General features: G+C 29.8%; 1 pseudogene; it reads left to right on the top strand.

Moving 5' to 3' along the window:
* The first annotated feature begins 4,089 nt into the window (after positions 1-4,089).
* LOC101508223 (sugar transport protein 10-like) lies at positions 4,090-5,995 on the top strand (annotated as a pseudogene).
* The last annotated feature ends 4,247 nt before the right edge of the window (positions 5,996-10,242 follow it).

The following is a 10,242-nucleotide window of genomic DNA, read 5'->3' on the forward strand; positions in this document are numbered from 1 at the left end:
GTCTCCTTTCTCGAGCCGCCTTTCGATGTGCCTTTGCTGTTTTTTCAATTTCTGGATCAAAGATAAGTTCTGCTGAGGACTGGCCTCGCATACAAGGTTAGACAAATTATGAGTAATGAACAGTTAAAGAAAGATAAATAACCAAGTAAAAATTAAAGAGTTTTAAACCAGAATATTTTTTTATTAGAAATAAAATAAAATAAAAAATTTTATTGCAGAGCAAAAAGTTTCAATTAAGTAAATAAATTAAATTCAATAGTGAATTGGCAATCCCCGGCAACGGCGCCAAAAACTTGATTGCGTTTCAGCAAGTGTACTGAATCGTTGCAAGTAATAATAAAACGGTAGTACCGAGTGTCGAACTCAAGGATTGCGTTTTACTATTGAATTATATTTGATTACTAGAATTGAACAAAAAGGTTCCCAAGTTGATTGAAATAATGTTTGAAATTAACAACAATAATAAAATTGATCTTTTATAATGAGAAAAATGTCAGGGATGAGTTTCACTTCGAATCCAACCTTGGTGTCTAATTTTATCCTAGTTACTGAATTCCTTTATTGAACTATTACTGAATTCTCTTTATTATTCTTGCCCTAATGTCTTAGTGACAGAACCTTTAATTCCAAAGTAACCCCTAATTCCTTAGTGGATTTAAGATTAGAATTAAGCATTACCGTATAGAAATTCTCTTGTAAATTATTGCTTTGCAACTAATTTAATTGGTTTCATGACCTGCATCTATCCCTAGACTACAAATTCATAAATTTCTCATCTCAAGCATTCGTAAAGTCCACTTCCGTTTCAAAATACAAATCGTAGAACATTTTAATGTTGATCAAGCAATAAAAAGCATTAAGCACAGAGATGAGAAAAACAATTCAATAAACACATTCATATAACTAGGAATCAAATCAGAAAAATAAGGGTTTCATCTGGTTACACTCATCCCTAACAAATAGGGTTTAGTTATTCATGACAGAGATACAAAAGATAATGATTGAAGAAGAATTACAAGAATGATTCATGGATGATTCTTGATAAAACTGCTCCAATGGCGTTAGAAACGACCGTCTTTGAGTTTCTATACTAGGGCACAAGTCTCCCAAGTTCCCAAGAGTCAAAAAGATCCCTAAAACAGTAAAAATCTGCGTTTTTATGGTTGCTGGTGCGCATCGCGCGCCCCAGGCGCGGAAAACGCGCTCCAGGCGCACAGCATCTGCTGTCAGATGTATTTTGCATTTGGCTCATCTTTGGCGTCTGAATTTGGTCCCGGTGTCTTCATGAAGGTTGTAGATATGGAACGTATCTTTCATTAGCACTTGGAGCGACACTAATTGGACATCTAGAACTCCAGATATGGCTGAAATACTCCACATATGTCATGTTGATTTTTCACCAAAATTCAGCACTGCACTAAAACAAAACGCAATGTAAAATTACGACAAATTCCTACTTAATCAACGAAATAAAAACAAAAAAAAAATTTATTAACTCAAAGAACAAAAATCAACAAAATGTATTAAATAAATCCTTAATTTAACTGATGATTGAGGATAAATAAGACTAAAACAGTGGGAAAATATGCATATGATGAAGAGTCATCACCCACCCAGTATCACCTATTCAGAGTGTGGATCCCCAATCGATAACCTGAAATAATTGTGCTCTCGCAAGCGCCAAACACAAGCAACGAGGGGTGGGCTTCAAAAACATGTAATAGTATAAAATAACTGAGAAGAACACGTAAAAAAATATTAAACACCGTATCATATCAAATCACAACCAACAAGAATAATCAAGGTAAAACATTGATACAATCCACAACATCAAGTAAGTAAATACACAAATCAAGTAATGTTATGCTTGCTCTTATACTCTAGACTCCTCCTCTTTCGGTACCATTCTAACTCTGTAGTACTTGGTTAGGAGGCTTGATACTATGCCACCACGCAAGTGGACGGACAATTCAAATTGGCCCTGTCCTCATAGATCCCCTCAACTCAACCCGAGACACATATACGCGACAGTCGAGGTAAATGTGTGTTGCATGGTAGCTCCCGACATTTGGAGTGCTACCTCTAAGTCACTTAGGAATTCCCCACCCGAATACCTCCAAGGTCTAACAATCTTGCCCTAAGGCTCAACAGCAGACTGCCACGATCAGGCTCATTCAGTTGTACTTCCCCATAATCACTAGGCTTGTCAGGCCCTACCTATATGATGACCAAATAATCTCTACTTCAAAAATTATCAACAACTACTTTCTCCCCTCGTTGTCCTAGGTTACTTACTCCATTAAGAGAACCACCATTGGTAGGGGTCGAATTTGTCACTATTCAATTAAACACAATACGCATTTCATGATATTCATCAAGGTGGTAATATCACAAGTCAAGGAGTACACATCGTTATTGCAGATTTCCATAGTCGTACATTACATTCAGATTTTATCATCATAATACGTCATCTCAAACAATAAAGGATATTCACTCACATATAATAAATATAATACTAGATCGTTCACACACATCACATCAATTGCAAGGTAAGTAATTACAATTCATCACATTTTATATCATATATCAATATCAAGGATAGATATAAACAAGGCACAAAATGCATCAAATACACAATTCTACAATAATTCAACTATCACATGATCTTCAAAAATTAAATCAAACAACATCCTATAAAAGTTTCTAATTCAAATTTTAACCTCACAAAATTCAAGTTTGGTCATTAGTCTATTATTACTTAAAGGGCTTCTGCCATACGTAGCGAGCCCCTAATGAATTGTGGGAAATACGGTAATCCCGTTCATCTCACTTAATTTATACCCATGCATTCGAACTCACTCTCACCCCATACCTCAATTTGACGCTTTCATAAGATATAAGGAGCATAATGATTTTCAGCAACCATAAGATGTCGACAACACGCAACAAACGAGTCCAAACGCATCGACGAATTTGCAGAGTCAATGAAACATGGCTGATAATTTACGCACACTATAAAAATCAATGTTACATAATTAAAAAAAATATTAAGAGAATAAACATATTCGAAACGAAGTGAAACAAGTATCAAAAAGGCCTCACCGAAGTGTTGGAGAACCGATACGGTCCGACATCAACTTCCCCGAAACAGACAAATGAGCAGTGTTTCTTGAAGGTTTCGACGAGAGGAATCCAAAAAAGATATCAGTTTTTCAAGATGATGAATGTGTTGTCCAGAATTCAAGAAAACAGCCGCGACAATGGTGGAAACCCATTTTTTAAAATGTAACGGTTGGCGATTTCGAGCAAAGGTAACGAGAGAGGGTGTTTCATGGAGTCCAAATATGGTCTTGGTTTTCGTTTGTGATGGTCGTGGTGGCCGAAATCTTGATCCAAAGGTGGAGGTGTGATTTTTGACAAAGATAAATAATAGTTTCAATTTACGATTTAGGTTGAGAATGAAAGAGGAGATCACAATGATCACGAATGTGGTCTCAGTTTTCTAAGACAACCATTGTAACAATCGTGGTCGAGGCGAGAAGAAGGAAGAGGAAATGGTTGTTGGCGGCGGTGTATACGAAGAAGAAGAAGGAAGAGGATCTGGTCTTGTTGTTACTATTTTTCTTCCTTTATTATTATTATTATTATTATTATTATTATTATTATTATTATTATTATTATTATTATTATTATTATTCAAAACCTTTTATTAACTTTACTTTTATTAAAATAAAAAAAATAAGTTTAATTATTAAATATCTAAATAGTAATAAGGATGACATATTTCACATTAAAATAATAACAATCTAAAATTAATAAAAACATATAAATATACTTAATATCCCTATCAATAATTTAAATAAATTATTAAGACAAACACATGATAAATTATCACACTATTGCAAATACACATGTAAGAAAATCAATCATAATTATTTGTCAACACGTATTGTAAACACATGCAATACTAAATTAATTCTTTAAATTCCCATTAGATAAATTAAATAATTTATTATTAAATTTGGGGTGTTACAAGAACAAGTTTACATCACAGACATACCTAAACCTTAAGATACACGGGTTTGAAAGATGGCTGGTGGAGTCTTAGTCGCTTCAAAAAATGGAAGGCATTATGAAGGGAAGGTCACATCATTTGTGTTGGTCACATGTTTGGTGGCAGCCATGGGAGGTCTACTTTTTGGTTATGATCTTGGTATTACAGGAGGAGTGACTTCCATGGAACAATTCCTTGTCAAATTCTTCCGTGGTGTTTACAAGCAAATGAAAGATGAATCTGGTTACGAGAGCCAATATTGCAAATTTGACAACGAGCTCCTTACTTTGTTCACATCTTCCTTGTATCTTGCAGCATTAATAGCTTCTTTCTTTGCTTCCACGACTACAAGAATGTTTGGACGTAAGGCCTCAATGTTTGCGGGTGGCTTGTTTTTCCTTGTTGGGGCTTTGTTGAATGGTTTTGCTGTCAACATTGAAATGCTTATCCTCGGTCGCCTATTGCTTGGTTTCGGTGTAGGATATTGTAATCAGGTATGAATTGGTATCAATCTTATGCTTCCATGTTATGATGTATAAAAGGTCAAGAATATTGCAAGACTGATTGCATTTAATTTTGTTTGTGGCTCCTAAACAGTCTGTTCCAGTGTATTTGTCTGAAATGGCTCCAACACAGATCAGAGGTGCACTCAACATTGGCTTCCAAATGATGATCACAATTGGAATCCTAGGTGCAAATCTTATCAACTACTGGACTGCCAAACTTGAGAGTGGATGGAGAATTTCTTTGGGTATTGGAGCCGTCCCAGCAATCATGTTGTGTATAGGATCTTTTTTCTTAGGTGACACACCAAACTCTATGATTGAAAGGGGCCAAAAAGAAGGAGCTAAGAAAATGCTGCAAAAGATTCGTGGCATTGATAATGTTGATGAGGAGTTCCAAGACCTAATTGATGCTTGCGAGGAAGCCAAAAAGGTGGAGCACCCGTGGAAGAATATTACACAACCAAGATACAGGCCTCTACTCACTTTTTGCTCTCTCATTCCATTCTTCCAACAACTCACCGGCATCAATGTTATCATGTTTTATGCACCTGTGCTTTTCAAAACTCTTGGTTTTGGAAAAGATGCTTCACTCATGTCGCAATAATTACCGGAGGTGTCAACGTTGTTGCTACTTTTGTTTCCATCTTCATTGTGGACAAGTATGGAAGAAGGATTTTGTTCCTTGAAGGTGGTGTCCAAATGTTTATTTGCCAGGTGAAAATTGCAACTTAACTAGTAATTAATTCTTTATATTTTAAAATTAGTATCCACACACCGCTCAAACTAAGCCATTTTAAAATCATGACTAATATAAATGTTATAATCATTTATTGTAGATTGTTGTTGGAAGCATGATTGCTATCAAGTTTGGAGTTAGCGGTGAAGGATCGTTTACCAAAAATGAAGCCAATCTTCTCTTGTTCTTTATATGTGCATATGTTGCGGCATTTGCTTGGTCTTGGGGTCCGTTGGGATGGTTAGTGCCTAGTGAAATATGCTCTCTTGAGGTTCGATCTGCAGGTCAAGCTACCAATGTTGCTGTGAACATGTTGTTCACATTTGCCATTGCTCAAATTTTTCTTACTATGCTTTGTCACTTGAAGTTCGGACTTTTCTTCTTTTTTGCTGGCTTTGTGCTCATCATGACAATTTTCATTGCCTTGTTTCTTCCCGAGACAAACAACGTCCCCATTGAAGAAATGACTAAAGTGTGGAAGTCTCATTGGTTTTGGACAAAGTTTGTTCCTGATGTTGTCGTTGATAATGACCACAAGGTGGTTGCTTGATTTTGTTTTTAAGGAAATGCTCGTCGAGTAGACCAAGATGTGTGATATAATAGTTTCCGTAAAATTAGTTTGATTTTTTTGTAGTCCTTTTGTATCTACAAATTTATTTATAATTGTATTCATTTAAGATTGGTCTTTGACAAATTGATGTTTTAATATACTGTACTTGTAGTTTGAAGACATAGTTAGTTTTCTTTAGTTTAATTTAATACTTCGAAAGAAAAATCATTATCCAAAAACAAAATATAGCTATAAAATTATGTCATTTCCTAACTAAATTTCATGGAAATATTTGTATGTTATAATAAATGAACTATTGGTTTTTGGTATGTGAAGATAAATTAATTAGTTTAATATAGATTTATATTCCCATCAATTTAGTTGAATGAAAATTTTGATATTAGTTGAATTCGTCAATTAAAAATTACATCAATTATACTAGGCCCAAAATAAGTTGATAAAAAATAGTTTTTAAGCTGTGTTATTTTTTTCAAAAAAGACATTTTTTATCAAAATATATTCCTATTCATAAACTGAGTTGACACATCATCTATTTCTAAGTTTCTAAAATTCTTCCAGCAAACCTCTTAACCAATAAATTTGAATATTTATTCATTCTAAATATTAATAAACAAGCGGAAAAGATTGATCTAACCATACAAGTTGTACTAGGATACATATTATTTGTGTTATTTTTGAATGAAACTGTCAAAGTCATCCCAAAGAAGTTTGGAAAAGGAATTTTTCCACGAACAGACTTACAAAACCAAAATAAAACTTTTTATGACGAAAGCAACAACTAAATAAACAAATATACTTATCCAAAAAAGAAAATACTTATTAAAGATCAAAATATATGAATGCATAATAACACTCTTGATAATTTAAAGAAATTTTGTTGTGATTTATTTATGCCAGTTCAATAAATGTAAAGTTTTTAAAAGCAAACTAGCACGTAATGAAATCATTGTAACACCGTGAATCCTTTCTATGTTGGCACCCAACTAGGTTTGAATTAAACTACACATACTTACATAAAATATATCAGTATTGGTTTTGAAACAATATGTACATATAAAACAAAAATAATAAAAATATGTATTTTAATGTGCTTTTGACCCTTGTAATAAATAATTTTTTCCATTTTAATTTATAATTTTTTTTCCATTTTAACATGTTAGGGTTATTTATATTAGTTTTATGTCATTCCTTGTTTTTTGGTTTTTGTTTCAATAATACATATTTATTTACTTTAATCTCTCAAATATTTGACTTATGTTCCATTAGTAACTGTATGCTAAAATGAGTAAAGTAAAAAGCGAACCAAAATTTAAACAAAAGTATATTAGAGTCACCTAAACAAAATAAAAAGTGTTAAATTGAAATATAATATTATGTCGATCATATTGAAACAAAACTTTGGGACCTAAATAAAAAAAAATGACTATATTACAGATATCAACATCATATTGAAGTATGAGTAAAAAATAGTTTAGTGAAGTGTTTTAAAATTACTAATTGAACTAAAATTAAATATTTACGTGAAACAATCTAATACATTTTATATGTTTATTAATTTTTCATCCCAATAAATAAAAAAATAAATGTAATGTCGTTATCATACATTCATAATTAAGTAACATTGTGCTTTGTTAATTCATAATCTATTTTTTTTTTACTCAAAAATCAGATTTCCTATGTTAATTGTTCGGTAAACTTTGATGTGTATATTTTTATAGAATCTTGCAATATTTTATAAAATAAATTATTGTCTTTCATTACACAAAAATCCCTCAAAGAAATGGAAAGGAGAACAGTTATTACAATTTAGAAGCTATTAATTCTTAATATTTAATTCATCACTATCGAAAAAATTTAATTTTGTATAAGCATACACAATTTCCATAGTTTAGTTAACTACATTTTAAAGTAAAAAGGGAATTTTGAATAAAAGAAAACAAGATCAAACAATACGGAAGGTCATCGACGGATAATTTTTACTAAACTGACGAATATATTGTCGTATTTTTGGATGTTTCAAAAAGATAGATATAAATTGAAATTGAATCAACTGTTCAAAATGTTTCTCCATTTATTGCATGTGTCTTAGACTACCTACTATTAAGTATTCTAGTCATAATGAACAAGATTCTAGGTTGAAGTAACTAAATGTTGAATTATTCCACTTCGTATATCTTTTAGCTTGTGTTTGAGGCTTCATGTATTTTCTTTGTATTTTAGAGATCTAAGATGTATAAATACTTCATAGATTATCAATGTATAATAAAATTTTAATTTGGCTTGTACCTTGTTGTTAGAAAAAAAACAAATGAAAAACATAATTTTAATGTGGCTTTTACCTTGTTTTGAGGGAAAACGAATGAAAAACATGTCTTAATATATTTTTTTAGTCTAAAAGAAATTGAAATTCTCAGTGGCTGGTATTTTATTTATTTTTTCAATTAAGGAGGATAAAACCTAACCCTTATTAGATTACTATGCGTTAGTTGAACATACATTAATTTTTTGTAATGCTATCTTATACGCACAACTAACACTCGGTAGAAAAAGCAATATATCATAACTTTTTGATTTGACAGTTATTTTTCTTTTTTTTCATTTTACTACATAAATGAAATCATACGGCTGCCCCTTTATTATAACTAGATGCTAACCCGTGTATTGCCCGGGTATATTTTTATTTATTAAATTTAAGTGGATTTAGAAGAAAAAAAATATGAAGTTTTATATCCTAATTAAGTATTTATATCAATAATATATATACAATTTTACCAATATAATTAATAGAAGAGAAGTACCAATTTAGACGAATGACTTGAATAAATAAAGTACCGTATTAATATTGAGATCGTTGGATATGTTAAATATTGAAGTAATATATTTGATAATTGAAATTAAGATATACAATTGAGTTACAAAATATATTACTTTATTGTTGAAACTAAAAATGATTAAAGTAAAATACTTGGAAATACATTCATCTTGTATTTTACGTTATTACTTATTTGTTGTCTCATTCGATCATTTTAATCATACATCTTTATGGTAATTGTGAATTTTTTTTATTTTAAATCGGATATATTAGAATTTTAATTTACAAACACTCAAATTGTTATTAATATTAATAGAGTAATCATAATGATTAACATTTTGGTTTCAAAATCGAAATCCAAAATTTATTACAATTACAAAATATTAATCCTCAAACAATTATAAATATATATTAAATATAAATAATTGCAAATGAATTATTTTAATTTCATACCAATTAACACTATAAAACAATAAATGTAATTTAAATAATTTCAGTAAAATAAAGTTGACCAAAATTCAACAAACATATTTTGTCCAGAATTTCTAAATATTTATATGCTATATATATTTACCAATATTCAAAAATGATATTTTTTTTGTTCTCTCACTCGATCATTTTAATTTGAAAACTAATTACAAAATATTAATTGTCAAACAATTATACAACAAATATAAAAAATTGCAAAATAAATTACTTTAATTTCATGTCAATTACCACGGTAAAACAACAAATCAAATTTAATTAATTTCAATAAAAAAAACTTACCAAAATTCAAAGAGTCATGACTTTGTCCATCATTTTTAAATATTTATATACTATATATTTACCAATATTCAAAGTAGAAAATCAAATACAAATATTTTTTGTTCTTTTATTCGATCATTTAATCATCCATCTTTTGTGATAATTGTGAAATTTTTTATTTTAAAATTGGATAAATTAAAATTTTAATTTACAAAAATTTAAACTATTATTAATATTAAATAGAGTAATCATAATGATTAATATTTTGGTTTCAAAACCAAAATTCAAAATTTATAACAATTCGGTTACAAAATATTAATTGCCAAACAATTTTAAGTATACATTAAATACAAATAATTGCAAATGAATTACTTTAATTTCATGTCAATTAACACTATAAAATAACTAATTAAATTGATCAAGATTCAAAAAGACATAATTTTGTCAATAATTTATAAATATTTATATATGCTATATATATTTACCAATATTCAAAGTAGAAAATTAAATACAAATATTGTTTGTTCTCTCACTCGATCATTTTACTTATCGATCTTTGTGGTAATTGTGAATTTTTTTACTTTAAATCGGATATATTAGAATTTTAATAATTTACAAACATTCAAACTATTATTAATATTAATTGAGTAATCATAATCATTAATATTTTGATTTCTAAACCGAAATCTAAAATTTATAACAATTCAGTTACAAACTATTAAATTGTTAAACAATTACAATTATACATCAAACACAAATAATTGTAAATGAATTACTTTAATTTCATATCAATTAAAACTATAAAACAACAAATTA

The sequence above is a fragment of the Cicer arietinum genome, chromosome 6 (assembly GCF_000331145.2).
Source record: "Cicer arietinum cultivar CDC Frontier isolate Library 1 chromosome 6, Cicar.CDCFrontier_v2.0, whole genome shotgun sequence".
In the NCBI taxonomy this organism is placed as follows: Eukaryota; Viridiplantae; Streptophyta; class Magnoliopsida; order Fabales; family Fabaceae; genus Cicer; species Cicer arietinum.